General features: G+C 43.1%; 1 gene segment (V, D, J or C); it reads left to right on the top strand.

The window, feature by feature from the left end:
* LOC140619626 (immunoglobulin lambda variable 1-40-like) overlaps positions 1–13040 on the top strand; it is a 50054-nt gene that overhangs the window by 9036 nt on the left and 27978 nt on the right.

The raw sequence follows: 13040 nt of genomic DNA on the forward strand, positions 1-13040 counted from the left end.
AAATACAATGTATATCAGAGAGACAAACAAATTAGAATTTCTGGCTAACATTCAAGGGAAAAATTGATCTCAGACAAATCAGTAGAAGTGGAAGACACATTTCCCCTGATGGCATAGTATTGTCATAGCAAATATAGGCTGAAAAGCCTTAGCAGTGAGGGATGCAGACTTGACAGGGAATCTATATAGCAACAAGAAAACAACAACAAAAACAACAACGTTCAAACGAAAGAAGAATTCACATAAAATTATTACAAAGTGTGAACCACCATGGTACACTGAGAACCTTATGACCTTTACTTGTTTCAAGATGATGATAGAGTGGTAAGGACCTGAGGCACCTGGAAGAAGCAAACTCAATGACAGATAATTCTGAAATATCTGGTAATATGAACACAATGCAATTTATCATGTATTTAACTGTCTGGATACCATTAGTTTTTTGAAAATAAGTGTCAGGGATAAAGGTGATGGGGGCAACTCCTCATTCTCCTTTCCTGGGCAGTGACATTAACATGATTGAGTTGCACAGTAGGCACACCATTCCAGGATTGTTGGGCGGAGTCAGAGGAAAGAGTGGGCTAAGCATGTTAGCGCAGCAGGGGGCGCTGTCGCATGGGTCCTGTGAGAACAAAGTTCTGGGCCAGATGTCTAAGAAAATACACAAATTCTTGCAAACTGGGCAGGCAGTGTCCTCAGTGAAGTGTTGTGCTGTACAGGAGCCCTGGAGTCTCATGAGTTTTCAGTTCTGACTCACTTTCTCCAGGCACATTTCATCCTCAATCCCATAGAGTCATTTTCAGACCTGATGTTCAGGAGGGGGAGACAATCCCATACCTGGTCAAATTTGCATCTTAAAAAAATCACCAGTATTGCTACCTGTGTCTAAGGTGAGAGACCTTTGATGAGGGGCAAATGGGAATGCCACCAGTGAGTCCTCAGAGATCAGACTGCTGGGGCTTCTCTGTCCTGTCCTGATTCTTCCCTTTACCTCCTCCATCATCAACAAAGAGTTCCTTTCAGTGATGAGGGGAAAGATGCAGAGGGCGGTCATTTGTATTCCCTTTCTCTCATTATTTGCACAGGATGGTCATCACCCCAGTCATCCTGTTGCCTTATGGTTCAAGCTCTTCTTCAGGGGGCTAAACTGGAATAGCTATGCTGTCATCTGTGGTAACTGATTTTTTCTTAGAGAAAAATATTGATATTTGCATCTAATTTCTAATCAATATATATACATATTATATACTTGAAATTATATTACATAAAAAAAGAAATTATATTGCATAGAATATGTAAGCATTAAATATATGATAAATATATAATATATTATTTTTCAAGACTATTATTGGAACGCGAGAGAGCGAATGTGCGGGGAAGGGCAGAGGGAGAGGAGAGAGTAATTTTAGCAGATTCCACTGTAGAGGTGACAAGCAGATGTGGGGAATTGAGACGGGGACGAACCTCCTGAGTTCTGTCCTCAATCCATTGGGCCAAAACAAAATGGCTTGTTGTTTGGAAGCTCGTTTGTAGCATGTATGGATTCAGACTGAGTGTTCTCTAGGCCTTGAGATGGGATCGTCCTGAGGACTTTTACTACCATCCCTGGTGTCACCCCAGAGCATAGTTATTTCCCCTTCACCAAGTCATTAGAAATACAGGCACATTTGCCCAACCTCATAGGCAAAGATTATAGCAGCAGAACACAGACACTTGGGGTTTCAGGAACACGGAAGCTGATGGAGAGCAGCTGGTGCCATGGCTGGTATGGTTCCACTTCTAGTATGATCTGGATGACTGGAAAATGTGATGTGAAATGTCTCTTAGAGAAGATGTGTCCCATTTCCCCTGAATAATGACAAAAATAAAACCTAACAGAGAAAATCAATAAACCAGAGACAGAATATATTTCAGATAAATTGCCAAACTTCTGGATAGTTCATCAGTCATAAATATACAGGTAAAAATATATATAAGAAGGAAAGAAAGAAATGATATAAAGAGAAAGAAAGAAAAAAAGGAAGAAAGAAAAAGGAAGGAAGGAAATAAAGACGCTATATAATGTATTTTGCAAACAAAGCACAAGAAAAAAAAGAAGTGGCTAAAAAGTAAGTTAAAGATATTACCAGATATTTCACAGAAGGAGATATGGATATTTCATATAAACATGTGATATTCTGTTCCATATTTATATCATTAGGAAAAGCAAAGGCAAATATTAATGAGCTACCATTGCACACTTATCAGAATGGCCAAAATCCAGTAGACTGGCATCAGATAGATTATGAACAGAAAAATAATCATTAAAAATAGCACCAAATGGGGCAGCTCCAGTGGTTCAGCAGTTTAGCAGCTCTTTCAGCCCAGGGTGTGATCCTGGAGACCAGGGATGGAGTCCCATGTCAGGCACCCTGCATGGAGCCTCCTTCTCCCTCTGTCTGTGTCTCTGCCTCACTCACTCTCTCTCTTTCTCTCTCTCTCTCTCTCCCTTTCTGTGTGTGTGTGTGTCTCATGAATAAAAATAAAATCTTCAAAATATAAATAAAATAAATAAAATGAAATAGCACGGAATGTGCACTCTCCCCACCCATACTCTCAATGATATGTCATGTTAGTATGACACATCTTCCGAATGATGCATTAAGAAAATCAATTCACCTCTGTGCTGTTTTTCCCCAGATCCATAATATTAATGTAATCATGAGACAAAATCAGATAAACCCATGTTCTGGGACATTCTACAATATACTACACCAGCTGTCTCCAAATTCCCAAAATCAAGAACAGAGAAAGCCTGAAAACTCATACATTGGAGGATTTTAGTATGGCCTTATGAATAAATGCGATGTTATTACTTGAATTGATTTTAGGCAAAACAGTGTTAAAATAAGTAAATAAATAAATAGGGATCCCTGGGTGACGCAGCGGTTTGGCGCCTGCCTTTGGCCCAGGGCGTGATCCTGGAGACCCGGGATCGAATCCCACATCAGGCTCCCGGTGCATGGAGCCTGCTTCTCCCTCTGCCTGTGTCTCTGCCTCTCTCTCTCTCTCTGTGACTATCATAAATAAATAAAAATTAAAATAAATAAATAAATAAATAAATAAATAAACAAACAAACAAATTTTGAAATCCAGATTGAGTCTGAAATTTTTTCAGGATTATCAGACCACTGGTAAATACTTGTTTTTATAAACATATCATAACAACACAAAAAGTTACCATTAGAAAAAGCTGGGTGAAACATAGAGATCCTTATCCCATATTTGTATTTATTTCTGTAAATATAAACTTATTACAGAATAAAATTTCCACACACAAATAAAAGAATAAAGGAATAAAAATTTCTTCTCTCCACACCTCTGCATTTAAGAACAGAAAGACAGACATTTGTGCTCTACTGGTTTCCAACCAGCCTGTAAAACTTTTCACATTGAGTTCTTGGTTATGGAATGTATTTGTTTTTCTTTACACTGTAAAGAGTAATGTAAAAATAACAATCAGGTTCTTTGTCTTTTATTTACACAGCTTGAGAGTCAAGATAAATCTCCTCCCTTCCAGCAGGTCAGCAGGATCCCCGCCATTCTAGCCCTGGAAGAAAGAATTCAGAACAGGCACCATGAGATTCCCCAGCACTGGACAGTAGGAAGTGCTCCCATTCATGCAGGTCCTCTCTCTTACAACTGAAATGTCCTGACACACTATAACAATCAAGTATAAGAAGACTTTTGAAGGTAGAAAGAGGAAGAAGGAAGACTTCAAAAAAATTGAGGAAAATGCCAAAGTGCATACCCTGGTTCCTTCCTTGTATTAGGTCCTCCACATGTAAGATAAGAGTGTAGGTTCCTCCAACCAAGAAACATTGAAAGGCTGAGATCCAGAAAATCAAACCAGAAAACACTAAAATTCCAAAAGCAGCAACTCCTCAGGTCAGAGGATATGGAGATAAGTTGGCCTGAGTAGAGGAAATATTTGGAGAAACCTGCCCACGACTTGCACATACTAATGAATCCAAAACTGTGCCCTCATGCAGGGTTCACATTATTGCTCAGCAGAGACATGGTGTCTATATCCTCCTGGCAGAAGCAAGCAGTGTCCCAATACCCACGTGTCATGGTGTCAGCTACTCAGGAGATCGCTGAGCCCCCATCGCATGGGAACATGAACAATTCTGGGCAAGACAGGCCTAGGTGACTAGTTTGCATTCCAGGTTTTCTCACCCATGAATTTGGCAGATACTGGGGAAATCATATGAACTCCATCGCTCAGCAGGGAGAATGAATGCAGTGGTACATGGCAAAGCTGGTTTGTTGCCATCTACCCATTGCTGGTGGCGGTCTGAACACTGGGCAACTGAGCCTGGGCTCTCCCTGGGCCTGAAAACACTGAAGTATGATGCAGAAGACAAGGGAGCTGGCGCTGCATTTGACCCTCCACTCTCTGGTGTCAGTGAGGACAAGGAATGCAGTGGGGAGCAGAAGATCCACTCTCAGAAGGATAGCAGCTCCATTCAGTCCTGTGCATCCCACCATGGTGTTCACAGGGCCCAGCAATGAGCTTGTCCCACATCCCTACATGATGGGAGCTGGGAAGTGGCAATCACTGCCCCACCTTCTCCAGCAGAGAGTAAGCAGCCGAGTGGTAAACATTTTCACTTGAGCCACCTGGAAGCTGACACAAGCACCCTTCCCCTTGCTGCTGCACCTCAGCGGGAGGATCACTTGTTTGAAGAAAAGTAACTGAGGACCACGCATGTCATTTTATTAGCCATAATACCCAGGATCCAATAAAAAAAAATGACATGTCAAGAACCAGGAACATAAAATCCTGAATAAAAAAGGAGAATCAACTGACCCCAACACTGAGATCACTCACATGCTGTAATTATTGGACAGGTAGTTTTAGGCAACTCTTATAAAATCCATGTGGTGTAAAATTACAAACACACTTGAAACAAATGGATAAAATAGAAATGCAGAAATGAAAGAGAAATCATCAAAACAAACCAAATGGTAATTTTGCAACTGAAAAAGGTCCAGAAGTCATTGACGGAAAGGAAGCTCTCCAGAGGGACTCAAGAGTAGGTGACACTTCTTATTTGTTTGTTTTCTTGCTTATTTGTTGAAACCAAAAATGGGCTCCATTCCTTCTGTGCAGGTCCCACCACCTTGACCTATCTCCTGAGGCTGTCAGCAGGGGGCGCTGTGCACCTGCTCAGAGCTGGCCAGGCCTGAAACCCACTGAAATGGTTCCACCTGCCTGGGCCCTGCACAGGTGCTCACTGACAGAGGAAGAGATGACAACAGCTGTCTCCTCCGAGGGGACAGAAACATAGCTCTCACCACCCCAGAAATCCTCCCTGGATGGAAGCTACTAGCTGAGCTGAGGATCCAGAATCAGATAGAATTGTGGGCACAATATACCACCAAGTGCACCCTTCATCCCTGGAGCTGAGGAGGAGATAAAGGAAACATCCTAAATACAAATCAAAGTTAAACGGAGATATGACCTCCCACCAGTCATAACACCTAACAGACGCAACATAGGAAACAGCAGGTGTGGGCAATGATGTGGAGAAAGGGGAAATGCCTTGCACTGTTGATGGGTGTGCAAACTTATGTAGATCCTTTGGAACACAGTTTGAAGGATACTCAATGCGTTAAAAACAGAAATACTCTGTGATTCAGCAATTACCCTCCTGGTATTTACCCAAAGAATACAAAAATACTAACTCAAAGGGATACATGCTCCCAGAAGTTCATAGTGGCATTTTGAGCAATACCAGAGTGAGCCCAACTTATAAATGGTTAAAGAAGTTATATACATATATATGATGGAATATTACTGAATCATAAAAAGAATCACATTTTATCATTTGCAAAGATGTGGATGGAGCTAGGGAGTATAATGCTAAGTGAAATAAGTCAATCAGAGAAAGACAAATACCATATAATTTCACTCATGGAGAATTTAAGAAATGAAACAATGCATCATAGGGGAAAAAGAGAGGATAACAAGAACAAACCCTTAACTCTAGAGAACTAACTAATGCTTACTAAATGGAAGGTGGGTGGAGGGATGGGTTACAAAGGTGGTGGGGATGAAGGAGTGCACTTGTGATGAGCACGGGCTCATTTATTTAAGTCTTGAATTACTAAATTGTACTCTTATTACACATTGTGTTAATAATTGAAATGTAAAGAAAAGCTTAAATAAAAAAGAGACATCCCAGAGACCAAGCCAGTTTTAAGTCCAGGGAATCTGTGGAAATTCCACAGCATGATCTTGTCTCCTCTCCTTCTTCTCCCCCTCCTCAGCCACTTCCCCTGTTCATGGGGATCTCAGAGGCATCCTTAGGAGGGATCCATCTCCTTTTTTTTCTTCATTCCTAACATGTGTCTATTTTCATTTCAGGGATTAATTCTTAGACCGTGGTGACTCAGGAGACTTCATGGCAGTGTCCCCAGGAGGGACAGTCACATTCAAGGATGCCTCCAGCACAGGACTCTATCCATACTGGATCTAGGAAAAGATTGGCCAAGTCTGGAGCATTTATTTATAATAAAAACAATAAATACTGATTTCTCAGGCTCCCTTCTTGGGAACAAATCTGACTCGACCATCTCCTAGTGCCCAGCCTGAGGTCGAGGATGAGTACCCCTGGGGGCTACATTACAGTGGTGCTGGGCCCAGTGAGAAACCAAGATGAGGAAGGGAGACGTACATTTTGTTTCATCAAGTGTGGATACAAATATCATGTGATTACTGACATCTCAAGGCCAAACACCTGAGCCCAGAGCAGTATAAATGCTGATCTGCCATGGAGAGATGGGCATTGGGAAGGGTCTGGACTGATTTCCATCCCTGGGTGAATCCTAACATCGAAAATTATATGAGTGACTCAGGAGGCATTAGGTCACAAAAACCCAAAATCAGATATTTCTTATTACAAAATGTCTGTTGGATCAGGACTATAGATTGAGGAAATACATTTCCTGTAGAAAAAAAAAACGGGAACATTAAAAGTATTCCTTTACAGATAAAAAACGAAAAATGGAGGAAGTGTTCATTTAGTATTTTCTTGATGTTTACTTTATTAGGTTGCATTTCAGTGCAAAGAAACTGTGTTGCATACTTAAAAATAGTAATAATAATTTTTTTAAAGGGAGGTCTGCTTAGTCCAGCAGTTAAACTCCTGTCTTCAGCCGTGGCCTAGATCCTGGATTACTGGGATTGAGTCCCATGTCGGGCTACCTGCATGGAGCCTGTTTCTCCCTCTGTCTGTGTCCCTGCCTAAGTGTGTGTGTCTTTCTTGAATGAATAAATAAAAACTTCAAAATAAATAAATAAATAATAAATAAATAAATAAATAAATAAATAAATAAATAAATAAATAAAATAGTAACACTTATAAACCTTTTTGGAAAGGATTCTTCTTTCCTAACATCTCATTTAAATTCTATCCTACCAAAGAACATATGTTGACATTGTAGAGCTCAGTACTTAAAATGTGACCTTATATGGAAAAGGGGTACTGCAGTTGTATTAGTACAGATACAGTGATTAAGGGGGTGGGGTGGCCTCCTAATTCAATTGATTCCTTTGATTGTACCATGACAGTCAGATGGAGACAAAGAGGGATCCGTAGGAGGGTGGAGACAGAGAATGTTGATCTGCAGCTGCAGACAGGGAACCCCAATATTTGTTCTTGAGTTTCTTATAGTTATGGAGAGGCAAGAGGAACTCCTCTGCAGGTTCTAGGCAGATCATGGCCCCTCCCTACAAAGCGTGGAGCTGTGTATAAACAGCAGAAATGCATAGACATGGCCAAAAAGCACATGAGGAAATGCTCTGCATCACTTGCCATCAGGGAAATACAAATCAAAACCACAATGAGATACCAACTCACACCAGTGAGATTGGGGAAAATTAACAAGGCAGGAAATAACAGTGTTAGAGAGGATGTGGAAAAAGAGGAACCCTCCTGCACTGTTGGGGGGAATGTGAACTGGTGCAGCCACTCTGGAAAACTATGTGGAGGTTCCTCAAAGAGTTACAAATAGATCTGTCCTACGACCCAGCAATTGCACTGCTGGGGATTTACCCCAAAGATACAGATGCAGTGAAACGCCAGGACCCTTAAACCCCGATGTTTCTAGCAGCAATGTCCACAATAGCCAAACTGTGGTAAGAGCCTCAGTGTCCACTGAAAGATGAATGGATAAAAAGATGTGGTCTATGTATACAATGGAATATTCCTCAGCCATTAGAAATGGCAAATACCCACCATTTGCTTCAACGTGGAGGGACCTGGAGGGTACTATGCTGAGTGAAATGAGTCAATCGGAGAAGGACAAACATTATATGGTCTCATTCATTTGGGGAATATAAAAATTAGTGAAAGGGAATAAAGGGGAAAGGAGTGAAAATGAGTGAAAATATCACTGAGGGTGACAAAACATGAGAGACACCTAACTCTGGGAAATGAACAAGGGGTAGTGGAAGGGGAAGTGAGTGGGATGTTGGGGTGACTGGGTGATGGGCACTGAGGGGGGCATATGGCGATATGAGCACAAGGTGTTATGCTATATGTTGGCAAATTGAACTCCAATAAAAATTTTTTAAAAACAATTTAAAAATACAGTAATAGATGCTTCTTAAACACTAACTTCCATAAATATCTCTTGGAATTCTTGTTAAATATTCATCTATGAATGTGTCCTGTGCACCTACCTGCCCTTCAAACCAGTACCATTGTCCTTTGATCAGTGATGCTTGACATGATACACAATTAATTTCCACCTATTGTGGTAACTTCTCTGGTGACACATTAATTGGCTATTTGTGCACATGGTTGTCCTTTAGATAGGGAAGCATCACTTCAGAGAATGAGACCAGAGTAATCGTGTGCAGTGTATACGAATCATGGTACCTAGGGATCAGACATGGGGGTGTTGACAGGGCCCTGGTGAGCTGGTGAAAGCCCCTGGGCTCCCAGGTCTTTGGTCCCAGATGGGGTGGGTGCCTGTGATGAACAGGGGAGGTGTGGGCCTGTGGGCTCTACATAACTGTTCAGTGAGGACCCTTCACACAAGGAAGCCTGGGTCTGTGTGCTGGGCCCTCTGCTCACTGATGGGGACTCAGCAGCTGTGTCCTCTCAGGCCTGGAGGAGTCCCCTGAGCAGGGACTGCATGTGATCTCAGCAGATGTTTCCTCCAGGGCTCTCCCAGGGGGGAAGCCAACTCCCAAACTCCACAATGTGGTGTGAGCTGAGCTCTAGCACCAAGGCTCAGGGAGGGGCTGGGAAATCACTAGATGGACTTCATTATCATGGACACCCTCTGGAAGAAAATAATGGGGGTAAAAGGAGGCATCTGCGGAAGCCCACCTGGTGTGGGGCAGTCACCAAGTCCTGGACTCCTGTCTCCTGATATACTTCTCTCAGTGCACAGGTACATAGAGGCCTCACATACCAGGTCCCAGTTCCTAGGCTCCATCAGCCCCTCTGGCTCAACTACTGGGAAGCTTTCTCCAGTCTCTTCTCCATTACCCATGAATGTCTATGTTTGCAGGTACCTGTCCCAGCCTTTGCTGACCCAGCGTCCTCCCTCTCTGCATCTCCTGGAACAACAGTCAGACTCACCTGCACCCAGAGCAGTGGCCCCAGTGTTGGCAGCTACTACATACACCGGTTCCAGCGGAAACCACGGAGCCCTCCCCTGTATCTCCTGTACTACTACTCAGACTCAGATAAGCACTAGGCCTACAGGGTCCCCAGCTGCTTCTCCTGATCCATGGATGCCTCAGCCAGTGCAGTGCTCCCTCATCTCTGGGCTACAGCCTGAGGACTAGACTGACCTTCACTGTCTAATCGGAAACAATAATGCTTCTCACAGTGACACTGGCAGATCAGGAAATGGGAAAAAATCCTTTGTCTCTTCAAATTCTTCTTCTATGAAAATCTAAACTTGTAAAATAAGTTGTATATATATACCATGTACTTACAAGTGCCACCTGGTTCATAATTTTTTTTTCTCAATTATCTCATCAGTGTCTCTATGTCCTCAGAAAAAAAACCCAAAATAAAACAAAAACATTTCAATGTTGCAGCATTCATGTTACCTGGGTTTCCAAATGTCATAAAATCGGAGTTTCTGCTGGTAAGTGTTTTTCTCCTGAAATGAGGACAAAGAGCCTTTCTTTGACTTTATCCCCCTCAGAGGTCTAAGACCATCTAAGCAGAAGGTGCAGTCCTCCCTCCTTCACTGCTGGGGGGGGGATGCCAAATGCCCCAGCCACTTTGGAACATGCCTGGGCAGTTTCTTACAGAGCTTAATAAAATCTTAGAGATATAACACAAAATCCATGCTCCTAGGTAATTTTATAAATGAATACTTGTGTTCACCGAAAATATGTCCCTAAATATTTATTCCTGTTTTGTTGATGATTGCCAAGAATAGAAAACAACAAATATGTCCTGCAAATGGTAAATGGATAAAGAAATTCGAGTATACCCATACATGGAATGTGATTCAACAATTCAAATACATAAATTTTCAGGGCAGAGGAAGACATGGGGGAGACTTCCATGTATATTTCTCAATAAAATAAGGCAATCTGAAGAGACTAGATCAGTGAGCCTGGAGGAATTCGGGCATGAGCCCTGGGCTCCAGCTCAGCCCAAGGTCCACATGTCTCTTGCAACCACCAGAGAGCAGTGGTGCTCCCTTGTACATCCCCTGGGAGTGTCTGTCTCTGGGCCTTTGCAGGTGCTCCTGTGTCACTCCTGGGTGAAGCCCTACCCCTGACTCCTATATTTTCTTATGCTCAGCTGGAGCCTGGCTTAAGTCAAAGGAGGAGTTTGTATAACCTTTGGAAAGAGGAAAGCTTGCATGAGAAACCTCCCCCAAAATGTGAGTATCAGGAGAGCACAGAGAATGGGTTGGTAAGCCCAGGCTTGGATGTAGGGCTCAGGATCCAGAGGAGTCTGTGCTGTCTCTGCCCTGTTCCTCTCACTCCTCCCTCACTACATAGGTAATTTCCAGATACCCTGGGTGACAATATAAAACCATCTGGAGATCCACTGGGTGGAATAACAAAGTCTCCGTTTCTAGGATTTTGCTCTAAGTCCTCCTTATGCATTCCCAAGATAGAGGACAGATGAGATAAATGGACAGATTTATGTCACCCAACAAAACCAGGGCTTCGGATTGTTGCAAGATCTCCTCTCATGTGAGTCCTCACCACCAGAAACAAATTCCCCTCCAGGTAACAATCTTTCAGACACCTGCCTTTTATTTGTAGAATCAGCTCCAGGGAGAACCATCCACCAGAAGTCACAACTAGAAAAGAGTGCACAGTGTCCTCTTCTCTCTCTTCCCTGTACTATATCCTTGGCTCTGCAGTTTCTGGATTTCTCTGTGCTTCCAGAATTCAGAGTAAGCCTGTGTTAACCCATCATCCTCAAGGTCACAATCTCCAGAATGCAGATTCCCAGTCACCAGGAAACACCAGCAACATCCTGTATAACTGGGGTCCTGTCTGCAGGGCAGCCAGGACATGCCCTGAACACCTGCTCTCCTGGGACAAGGATGATTCTCAGGAATCCCAAAGGCATCTCTGTCCCTATGGGCAGATAATCCCCTGACCATCCGTGGGCTCCAGTCAGCACCTGAGGCTGATCATTACATTGATTCTGGGAGCCCAGCGTCAGTACTATTCTCAGTTATCAGAGTCCATTGTGACATGAAACACACCCTCCCTGTACTCTCAGGACTGGACTGTCACACCCTGAGTCACACACCCTGACACCTCCAAAGAGGCTGGACCTCTGTGGAGAAAACTTCTTTCCCAGCTATGGACCACATGGTCTCTTCTCCACATCTCCATGACTTACATGTGGGAACTTTGACAGAAACTTCGGGTGCAGCTGGCCTTGGGTATTAGAAATCCCTTGTTGTAGTCACGGGTGGCTGAAAGAGCAAGAAATCTGTCCTGGACATGCTGGGTACCAGGCAGAGGGACTACAGCTGTGTCCACCCCAGAGTCAAGTCTGAACTCAGATTGCTCTGCCATGGAAGCTCTGTGTGTGTTTGGTGATTTGATGGCTGACACGGTTCTGAACTTTGTAGGCATAGGCTCTCCTTGAGTTTCCTTAGCCATCACTTTGGACTTTCCTGCTTATAGAAAAAACTTACAATACTAAACTTATGACCAAAAATAGAAATTCGATTTCATAAAAAGTTTGTAGACTCCATTTCAACCAAGAAGAAGAGGCCTTCTTTTATAGTTGTTTTTGCATCCAATTTCATGGCCAGAGTTTCTATCCGTATTCTCTCTCACTAAACACAGATCGGGGTCAGGTGTATAGTTTGTCCACTTGAAGCCACACAATGACTTTGTCACTGAGTTTAAATCAATCTTACTGAAAGGAATGTTGTGAAAAAGGCCACACCCATTTTAAATTTTTTAAAATTTTTATTTATTTATGATAGTCACAGAGAGAGAGAGAGGCAGAAACACAGGCAGAGGGAGAAGCAGGCTCCATGCACCGGGAGCCCGACGTGGGATTCGATCCCAGGTCTCCAGGATCGTGCCCCGGGCCAAAGGCAGGCGCCAAACCGCTGCACCACCCAGGGATCCCCACATCCATTTTAAATGCACAGTTGACTAAGTGGTGACTCATACATCACTCTGTCCCTTGGTCTCTGTCAGAGCAACTTCAGCAGTCACTCTTGTCTGACAAGAACTTCCAGCAGTTTTTCCCCCTGTGCTCTGATGTCAGCAGCACACACAACCTCACCTGCCTGGGCTCCTGCAGTCTTGTGACCATGTGCTGGAAAAGAGTCCTTAGGAGGGAGTCCCTGCCCACAGTGTGTTTGAAACTATGGTGACAACCAAGTGTAAGTAGAGACAGGTGACAAAGATTATCAGTATATTATCTACTAGGAAAGAACTCAAGGGCTTCTACCCAAAACGTGGACAGATTTCTCCCTGTCTCTTTATTGGTGTACAAACCTCCGAGGAAGAAATCTTCTAGAAC

The sequence above is a fragment of the Canis lupus genome, chromosome 27 (genome assembly GCF_048164855.1).
Source record: "Canis lupus baileyi chromosome 27, mCanLup2.hap1, whole genome shotgun sequence".
Taxonomy (NCBI): Eukaryota; Metazoa; Chordata; class Mammalia; order Carnivora; family Canidae; genus Canis; species Canis lupus.